This window comes from Babylonia areolata, chromosome 11 (assembly GCF_041734735.1).
Source record: "Babylonia areolata isolate BAREFJ2019XMU chromosome 11, ASM4173473v1, whole genome shotgun sequence".
Lineage (NCBI taxonomy): Eukaryota > Metazoa > Mollusca > Gastropoda > Neogastropoda > Buccinidae > Babylonia > Babylonia areolata.
This window is the reverse complement of record NC_134886.1, coordinates 5,735,568-5,745,567: the sequence shown is the minus strand read 5'-3', so window position 1 is coordinate 5,745,567 and position 10,000 is coordinate 5,735,568. Positions and strand designations below refer to the sequence as shown.

The 10,000-nt window shown below is 41.7% G+C and overlaps 1 protein-coding gene across 4 annotated transcripts in view; it reads right to left on the bottom strand.

Moving 5' to 3' along the window:
• The window catches only part of LOC143287473 (agrin-like), a 776,455-nt gene that overhangs the window by 317,436 nt on the left and 449,019 nt on the right, over window positions 1–10,000 (bottom strand). The gene's annotated exons all lie outside the window — the stretch shown is intronic.

Sequence of the window (10,000 nt, the reverse complement as noted above, 5' to 3'; positions counted from 1 at the left end):
ACACACACACACACACACAGAGGGAGAGAGACAGAGAGACCAAACACAATACGGTCACACACACACACACACACACACACACACACACACACACACACACACACACACACAGCGGTCAGCGGATCCCATGCACTTTTAACTTCTCCCCTTTAGGAAATGATGTACAGCAAGCCGATCGGGTTCATGGAAAATGTCAACTGTTTTAACAAACTCTCTCTCTCTCTCTCTGTGTGTTTTTCTCTTGCTTTCCTGAGTTGGTAAACCGACACTCTCAGAATCAATTGTGAACGCCTGTCACACTTATCTCATCCCTGAACGTACGTCCCTCCCTCCCTCCCTCCCTCCCTCAACGGGGAAGGTGGCCGAATGGTTAAGACGCTTATCTGCTAACACAGTGAGGGTCTGTGTTCGATTAACACTTTCTCCCCAATTCAATTGGAAAAAATCAAACTGACCGTCCAGTCATTCGGATATGACGACAAACTGAGGTCCCGTGTGCAACACGCACTTGGCGTGCTGCAGAAAAAAGAACCCATGGCAACACAAGTGTTGTCCGCTGGTAAAAATAGAACCCAGGCCAACAAAAGTGTTGTCCGCTGGTAAAAATGGAACCCAGGCCAACAAAAGTGTTGACCGATGGTAAGAGTATGAAGAAGAAACCCCCCCCTGATAGGCACACAGACACACAAACACACAGACAGACACATACACAGATCACACACACAGACACACACACAGAATAATATATATATATATATATATATATATATATATATATATATATATATATATATTAATATGTGTGTGTGTGTGTTGTTTTATATGTATAAAATGTAATACACACACACACACACACACACACACACATGCACACATACATTGTGTATATATATATATATATATATACATACATACAATATATAGGCCTGACTAGCGCGTTGGAGGTAATCTGATGAAAGGCATCCATCTGCCTAGCAGATGCGGTGTAGCGTATATGGTTATGTCCGAACGCAGTGACGCCTCCTTGAGAAACAGAAACTGAAGCCCTCAGTCCCTCATGCTCTTGTGTCCAGAAAAGCAACACACGCAATCTTGACCAGGGTAGGAACGAAGCAAGACCGACAAGATAACGGTGACACTATCACTATTATTATTCTCCACCGTTCTTTCTAATCGCACGTCGAGAAGTATTATCAAACAGGTCAGAAATCTAACCTGGCTTCTGAAGCTTAGGCCTTCATAAGCTTTTTCTTTCACCCCCACTGTCATTTCCGACCAACACAGTCCCTGAAGACAGACCTATGGCCTGAAACGTTAGACACCTTTTATTCAAGTTTTTACAACACACTTTATTATTATTATTATTATTATTATTATTATTATTATTATTATTATTATTTTAAACTTTCTCCTTGTGGTGATTTTTTTTTTTTTAATAGAATCAGCAGTCATTCTTCATTCTATCGTTCTAGCCTGACTTGTTCCAGTTTAGAGGCGTTTTTTTTTTGTTTTTAATAAAGAAAACAGCCTAGGAGTGGTTGCTTGGATTTGTTTTATACATACGATGGCAAGTTTCAGTTTCAGTTACCAGTAGCTCAAGGAGGCGTCACTGCGTTCGGACAAATCCATATACGCTACACCACATCTGCCAAGCAGATGCCTGACCAGCAGCGTAACCCAACGCGCTTAGTCAGGCCTTGAGAAAAAAAAAAAAGGTGAATAAATTATAGATAAGCTTACATAAATAAATAAATAAATAAATAAATAAATAAATAAATAATAATTATGATATAAAAAAGGTATGCGATGGCAAAAAAAGCTAAATGAAAAAACAACAACAAACACACAATCCCACCCACCCCCAACCCCCCAAAAAACAACAACAACCACAACAAAAGGCCACAAAACAAAATAATAATAATAATTAAAAAAACCAATAAAAACAAACAAACAAACAAAATATGCCAGCGTCTCTTGTTCAACTATCTTATTTCACTCGGATGAAATGGGGAAACAATTTGTCAAACGGAGACGGGGACCAAGAAAGAGCTGAATGAAAAGATACCCAGGATCAAACAGGGCGATACGCGGGTGGCGCTAGGCGATACCCAGATAAAATATGACGATACCCGCAGAACTTAAGGCAATACCAAGATGAAATAGGGTGATATCCAAGTGATATAAGGCGATACCCAGGTGGAATTGGGCGATATCCGTGTAACAGAAGGTGATACCCAGGTGAAATAGGGAGACGCAATGATCGAAAGACAATCATAGTATCAGTGGAAGTGCTGAGACTCTCGTCCGCAAAAAACAAACAAAAAACAACTCCGAACATTTTAAGCAACTCGATTTACAATACATTCACTGCAGTCAAACAGCGAATAATAGTACATTAACAGAGAGGGTGAGAGAGAGAGAGAGAGAGAGAGAGAGAGGAGAGAGAGAGAGAGAGAGAGAGAGTCTGACACTGACACTGACACTGACACTGACATATTTTATGTCCGTTTAGCATTAACGCCCTCTAGACAAGGGGGGATGTCAATTGTCTTCATGAAAAGAAAATACCATCCTAATGATATCACACACACACACACACACACACACACACACACACACACACACACACACACACACACCACGCCAATGTCGTGTATTGGATCATTTTGAAATCGGTAGGTGGTTAATGATCTTTTTTTCTTATATTCATTGCTTCTGCAATGAATTTTGCAACGCTCTTAATTACAAATTCGCTGTTGCTGGATAACAGATTTACAATAATTTATTGTTATCGCTTTAAGCAACTCGGTTTACAATACATTCACTGCTGTCAAACAGTGTATAATGTACGTTAACAGAGAGGGTGAGAGTGAAAGACAGAGAGAGAGACAGAGACAGACAGAGACAAACAAACAGATATAGAAAGAGCTGACTACCAACACGTCCATGAACACTATGATATTATGTCATCTATTCAAGTGTTATAATACCCATTTCCATGCCCACCCCCAGTTCCCTGGTTTTGAATTGTGGTCCATAGCCAAAGTTCCTTAAAACATTTTCGTTCGTTCGTTCTCTCTCTCTCTCTCTCTCTCTCTCTCTCTCTCTCTGTCTGTCTCTCTCTTCCCCACCCAGTGGAATAGCACGTCCGAAATAACAACAACAAAAACAACATGCAGACTCAAACAGAAACGTACAATGAAGCAGGGCTGATGATGAATCCTGTGAAACCGAATGGGGAGCTTGGGTCATGGATTTTTTTTAATTTTTTTTTATTTGTATACCACTGATACAGAAAATAAACGCCGGCTGTTAAGAAGACATCTTTCATTCATCCACACAGCTTGTCTCCGTCCATCTATCCAGGCCATCACATCAGTCTGCCTTATCTCCCACTGTGATGGCGAGAGAAAACGCCAATGTTTTCCTGGGCAAATCACCGGGGCTGAAGCACACAACTCGTAACAAAGGGCACCGGGGAAATCAGATCCCTTCCACCCTGACAAAAGATCACCACCCGTTCCAACAATAAACAGGCTGCGAAGAATGGACGAGTGAAGCAGACAAGATGGACAGACAGACAAGCAAGAAAAGAATAATGTCACTGATATACAGCGATGTGCAGACTTTCGGAGTGGAATCTATACTGTTCATCTGATGAAGATGGGTCTCAACTAGTTACAAGCTTTTCATGAGAATTCAGTGCCGGGTGGACTGGAATCGTTGGGGGTCATTTCCATGTTCTTACCATACCCAAAGGATGGACAATGAGAAAGTTGTTTTTTTTTCCCCTTTCCTATCCTTTCAAAGACTTTTCGTTTGGTGTCTTGAATGATTCGGATTCAAAGTCTCTGTCTGTCTGTCTGACGGTCGGTCGGTCGGTCGGACGGTCTCTCTTTCTCTCTCTGTCTCTCTGTGTCTGTCTGTCTGTCTGTCGGTCGGTCTCTCTCTCTCTTGCACTCACTCACTCTCACACACATGATATCGACCTAATGTCTATCTGTCTGTCTATCTATCTATCTAATGTATCTAGCTATTCAACTATACATCTGTGTGGTTATCAATCAATCTTATCTAGCTTTGAGGAAACATGAAAGAAACAACAATAATCTGTACGTGAGCGTTTATTTCCAGTAAGAACTAGGAGGAAAGACAGTGAGCGACACAGAACAGTCACATCCATGACTCTGTTTTTTACTGACGGCAACAGCAACGGTGTCTGTAAGAACTAGGAGGAAAGACAGTGAGCGACACAGAACAGTCAAATCCATGACTTAGGTGATTTTCACTTTCCAGTGTGTTATTATTGTTGCTACTATGTTAGCATTAGTATTATCATTAATATTTTCATTGTTGTTGTCAGTGGTATTTGCGGTAATAGTAGTTTTTTTGTGTGTTTTTGTTGTTGTTGTTTTTCTTGTTTAGTTTAGTTTTGTCTTGCACTTCAACCTTCTTTTCATTGTCAAATAATGTGTTTTTTTTTCGCCATTGCGTTTGTGTATTGCTTGTTACATATGAACGAGCACGATACAAGCTCATGCTTGTTGTTGCTCAAGTCTTATTAATTGAACGCTGTATTGCACACACACAACCTTCTTTTCATTGTCAAATAATGTGTGTTTTTTCGCCATTGCGTTTGTGTATTGCTTGTTACATATGAACGAGCACGATATAAGCTCATGCTTGTTGTTGCTCAAGTCTTATTAATTGAACGCTGTATTGCACCTTGTTTCTTGAAATTAAAAATGTTTAAACCAAATCCATGACTCTGTTTTTTACTGATGGCAAAAACAACAACGAAGTCTGTTCCTCCAGTCAGTTGGTTGCTGCCAGGTCCCGCCCTCACTGAAGCGGTGTGTGAAAGGCCAATGGTTTCCTGGACAAATCACTCACACTGCTGCGAGTGGCCTGTAGTGAGGGTCAGAATGATTTAGCTTATATACCTATCATCTAAGGTGAAAGAATGAATGTTTCCATAACAGGTTTGTATCGTAAGAGACGTGCAGGCATCATTAACTCTCTCCATACGAACGGCGAAAGAGACGAAGTTAACAGCGTTTCACCCCAATTACCATCATCAAAATATTGCAAGAGGAAGGCTCTTATACTGAAGAGTGAATGCTGACAAAGAATACCACAATTCTTACGACGGAAGCTAAAGGTTGGGTCATTCAGACACCCACTGGACATCCGAGGGGTCTGTGTAGATGAGAAGAGAGGACTAGCCGTACTGAGTGAGTTAATGGAATAATCAAAACAGTTATTTCCAAAAGGGGAGAGAGGTGAAGAGGAAGACGGTGATTCTGTTCTATTTCTTGTATCTAGAAATGGGTTGGACGTACAAATAATCTTCAAAGAATAAGAAAATGAAATGCTTTTCGTTCACGTTATACTATACTTTTTTTCAGTATCACTTGGTTGCAATGAAAATTAAGGCATATCAGCACACAATTAATGTGAATAATGTGGTTGAACCTAGATAAAAATTTTCCTTGTTGATATTCTTAAGATATGGACTAAAGGCTGGAAGATTAAGCATCTTTGTGGCCGTTTCAGTGCTGCCGGCACCAAACGGAGGCAGGGTAGGATTATTCTGATGTCATTTCTCTGTATGAAATAGTAGTTTATGTTCATGCTTGCAAAGTATTGCATGGTGTGGCAATTTGTGTTAAACATCTGTTTTTATTTCCGTCTGTACGCCACCCTCTTCACACAATGCTCCTTCCCCGCCCCTCTCCCCTGCCCCCCCCCCCCCCATCTCTCTCTCTCTCTCTCTCTCTCTCTCTCTCTCTCTCTCTCTGTGTCTCAGAAACAATTAAACAACACCATTGCCCAACCACCTTCAAAAAACATTGCCTTTCCCACCTTATGCCATAATGTGTAATGTAAATCGTTCATTTTATTGATACTGTTTGTCAAATGTGTATGGTTGACAGAACCTTCCTCACCCTTTATCCCCCATTCTGATGTGTAATGCGGTGTGTGTTGTGTGTGTTTGTTTCTTTGATTTTGTTCCTTTTTTTTTTCTTTTTTACCTGTGCATTTTACTAACACCATGCTAGTGCCTGTATGTCGTGTGTGTGCGTGCGTGCGTGCGTGCGTGTGTGTGTGGTTGTTGTTTTTGTTTTGATTTATGCATATTTTTTTTTCCTCTGTTGTGTATCTCTACTAACACCATGCTTTCATTTTATTAAATATTGTGTAGTGTAGACCCTATTCAGGGCGGGGACTGGATGTAAAAAAGCACGCCAGTGCTTATCTATTATCCTCGAAATAAAGAATTTGTCTTGTCTTGTCTCTGTCTCTCTCTCTCTTTCCTCTCTCTGTCTGTCTTTCTATGACTGTCTCTATCTGTTTCTCAAAAACGCAAAGTTTACGTAATCATTCTTAGATTGTTTCTGATCAGCCAATGCACATTAAACTTCACGAGTTATCTGATCATACTTTTCTAGTCGTGAACATGTTCCTGACGTTCTTGGTCTTTTATAGAATTTCCCAGGATTGTGATATACATCGTTCAACACTTTCATCAGACTTGTGAAAATGCTTGTCACTGTACAATGGCGATGTGCTCAACTTGGAGAGAAGCCCGGATTACAAGAAATCGGTTTGACAAACCAACGCAATAAGGAGGAAGGACGCAGAATGGATAAGACGCTTATCTGCCAATGCGGTGTTCGCGGGGGGGATGTGTTCGATTTCCGCTCTCGTTCTTTCTCCCAAGCTTGAATGGAAAATCGAACTGAACGTCTAGTCTTTCGGGTGAGATGATAAACCGAGGTTTTGTGTGCAGCAAGCATTTTGCGCACTGAAAACAGAAAAAAAACAAAAACAAAAACAAACAAAAAAACAACAACAACAACAACATGGGAACGAGAGTGTTGTCCTGTGGCTAAATTATGTAGAAGAAATCCACTCTGATTAGAAAAGAAATATAACTGCATACACTCAAGGCCTGACTAAGCGCAATGGGTCATGCTGCTGGTCAGATATCTGCCTTTCAGATGTGGTGCATCGTGTATGGAGTTGTCCGAACGCAGTGACGCCTCCTTGAGAAACTGAAACTGAAACTGAAACACAACACAACGCAACGCAACGCAACGCATCACAACACAACACAACGCAGCACAACACAAAACAACCCAACACAACATGACGCAACGCATCACAACACAACACAACGCAACACAACGCAGCACAACACAACACAACACAACACAACACAACGCAGCACAACACAACACAACACAACACAACGCAGCACAACACAACACAACACAACACAACACAACGCAGCACAACACAACACAACACAACACAACGCAGCACAACACAACACAACACAAAACACAACACAACACAACACAACGCAGCACAACACAACACAACACAACACAAAACACAACACAACACAACACAACACAACACACAACACAACACAACACAACACACAACACAACACAACACAACACAACGCAGCACAACACAACACAACACAACACAACACACAACACAACACAACACAACACAACACAACGCAGCACAACACAACACAACACAACACAACACACAACACAACACAACACAACACACCACAACGCAGCACAACACAACACAACGCAACACAACACAACACAACACAACACAAAACACAACACAACACAACACAACGCAGCACAACACAACATGACGCAACGCATCACAACACAACACAACACAACACAACACAACATGACGCAACACAACACAAAACAACACAACACAACGCAATGCAACGCAATGCAATACCGACACCAAAACGTACACAAAAGTACGAGACAAGTTTTATTGCTAAGCTTTCGGAAAAAAAAAGACAGGAGTCACGGACAAGCAGATGTACCACCAGTAACATATGGTTATACGCATAAAGAAGGACGGCTATGGAGAGTACATCTTTTATTCATCCCCACAGCTTGTCTCCGGCCGGCCATCCAGGCCATCACATCAGTCGGTTGCTGCTCTCTCGCTCCCACTGTGATGGCGAGAGAAAACGCCAATGTTTTCCTGGGCAAATCACCGGGGCTGAAGCACACAACTCGTAACAAAGGGCACCGGGGAAATCAAATCCCTTCCACCCTGACAAAAGATCACCACCCGTTCCAACAATAAACAGGCTGCGAAGAATGGACGACTGAAGCAGACAAGATGGACAGGGAGAAAAGAAACCGAAAATTAGTGACTGAGGTACATTCATGCGCAGGCTTTCAGGGTCTTTCTCACAGAGAAAATAACAATCTGTATCGATCAGCCAATGCGGATGTGTTTCTATCAGGTTTCGTCAATGAGCTTTTCTGGAGAGCTCAGTACGGCACTGGACAGAGTGGAATCACAGAAGCCTGTTAAGGCAGCGGGATGATTGAGAATAGTATATATATATATATATATATATAGAGAGAGAGAGAGAGAGAGAGAGAGAGAGAGAGAGAGAGAGAGGGAGAGAGAGAGATATCTGTGTGTGTGTGTGTGTGTGTGTGTGTGTGTGTGTGTGTGTGTGTGTGTGTGTGTGTGTGTTGTGTTGTGTTGTGTGCTTGACGTCACATTAAAATCTTCTTTCTATGGGGAGTGGGTTGATTAATATCTAACAATCTGAAGAGATTCCAGAAAATGCTGAACAAGAACTGTCCAAGAGAATCCTATTATCCGTCCATTATTGGTTACATCGATCCACGAATCTGTCTATCCATCCACATAATCATCTGCCATCATGTGTTTAAACACTCTGTGGGTGGGTTTTTATCAGTCTCTCTTTATGGTTCTATATTTGTCTGTCTGTCTGTCATTAGTCTGCGTATTATTAAATGGAAAACAGACATAAAAAAAATATCTGGACATGGATCAATATATCTTATCAGTAAGAACTGAGAGTGAAAGAAAGTGGGCGGGCACAGAACAGAACAGTCTGTATGACTCTTTTTACTGATGGCAACAACAACGAAGTCTGTTCCTCCAGTCAGTCGCTTGCTGCCAGGTCCCGCCCTGACTGAAGCGGTGTGTGAAAGGCCAATGGTTTCCTGGACAAATCACTCACACTGTGGCAAGGAGCCCGTTGTAGGGGGGGTTGGGGGGGTCACAAGGGAAATCACAGGCATCGTAACCTGACTAAAAAAAAAAAGACTCTGTCTGACGCCTCGCTACAATACGGGTGGTAGGGAATGCATGAGGGAAACAAACCAGACAAATTAAAGGGGGGGAAAAGAAGAAGAGGGATGGAAAGACAGAAAGAAAGGCTATGTGATAATACTCGTGGACATTGTCATGCTTCCATGGCTCAGGTCTGGGGGGAACTTCTCATTACGAGGACCTGCGGGAGTATGTACAGCGGTTAATGGATAGAGAACTAGTGCGATTCCAGATTTTGAGTTATTGGCGTTTTCTGGTGACTGCACCGGCACACACACACTAACACACGCACACATGATTACACACACACACACACACACACACACACACACACACACACACACACACACACACACGTGACACACACACACACACGTGTGTGTGTGTGTGTGTGTGTGTGTGTGTAATCATGTGTGCGTGTATGAGTGTGTGTGTGTGTGTGTAGGAGGAGGAGAAGGATGATGATTTTGATCAATGTCCTGTAAATGAAGACAGAGAGAGAGAGAGAGAGAGAGAGAGAGAGAGAGAGAGACCGAGAGAGGTGTTACCTGCTTATATTGATGTCTTCCCCCTTTGTGCGCTATTCAGTTCGGGTTAAAGCTTGCAGTTGAGACGTGATAATAATAATAATAATAATAATAATAATAATAATAATTCATAACTTTTCTATGGCGCGATATCCAGTACCAATGCTGCTCAAAGTGCCTTACATCATCGAGCCAGATAAAAACACAACATAAAACATTACCACAGCTCAATCCAATGCATTCACAGAAAGAATTTAAAAAAAAAAAAGCATGAATGATCCACCAAGCATATAAAGTATGTTGCATTGAATCTC